Genomic DNA, 743 nt, shown 5'->3' on the forward strand with positions numbered 1-743 from the left:
TTACTTATTCAAATGGTTCAACAATCTCAATATAGAGGTAATGCTACTGAAGATCCAAATTCTCATTTGTTAATATTTCTTGAAATTTGTGACACTATAAAACTTAATGGTGTTAGTGATGATGCAATTAAGTTTCGACTGTTTCCATTTTCACTAAGGGACAAGGCCAATGTTTGGTTACAATCTCATCCTCCAAACACTTTTACTACTTGGGCTGAATTAGCTAAGGTTTTTCTTAACAAATTCTTTCCACCTGGAAAAACTGCTAAATTTAGAATGGATATAACTAGTTTTTCTCAACAGGAAGGAGAGACATTATATGAAGCTTGGGAGCGCTATTGGGAATTACAATGAAGATGTCTTCATCATGGTCTCCTTGATTGACTAATAGTCCAAACATTTTACAATGGTCTCATCTATCCGACAAAGACGCATGTAGATGCGGTAGCAGGAGGAGCGTTGATGGGAAAGTCGGCCAAGAAAACTCAACAATTGATTGAAGAAATGGTTGCTAATAATTATCAATAGGCCAACGAACGAGGTAATACAAGGAGAACCGCAGGTATGCTTGAAGTAGATACCTTGAATATGTTAAGTGCAAAGATGGATAATGTGGTTAAGATGCTTAACAGGTAAGTTGGTTCTAGTTCTAACCAAGAAGTAGTTGTTGTGTGTTGTACTAACTGTGGAGGAGATCATGATGATTCTATGTGTTCTAGCAGCGAACAGGTTCAATATCTCAA

General features: G+C 36.6%; 1 non-coding gene across 1 annotated transcript; it reads right to left on the bottom strand.

Annotated features, from left to right (window-relative positions):
* Positions 1-267: 267 nt before the first annotated feature.
* Positions 268-374, bottom strand: LOC113764329. Its single transcript, XR_003467599.1, has one exon. It is a non-coding gene; the product is annotated as a small nucleolar RNA R71 (small nucleolar RNA).
* Between the last annotated feature and the right edge of the window lie 369 nt (positions 375-743).

This window comes from Coffea eugenioides, chromosome 2 (genome assembly GCF_003713205.1).
Source record: "Coffea eugenioides isolate CCC68of chromosome 2, Ceug_1.0, whole genome shotgun sequence".
Classification (NCBI taxonomy): domain Eukaryota; kingdom Viridiplantae; phylum Streptophyta; class Magnoliopsida; order Gentianales; family Rubiaceae; genus Coffea; species Coffea eugenioides.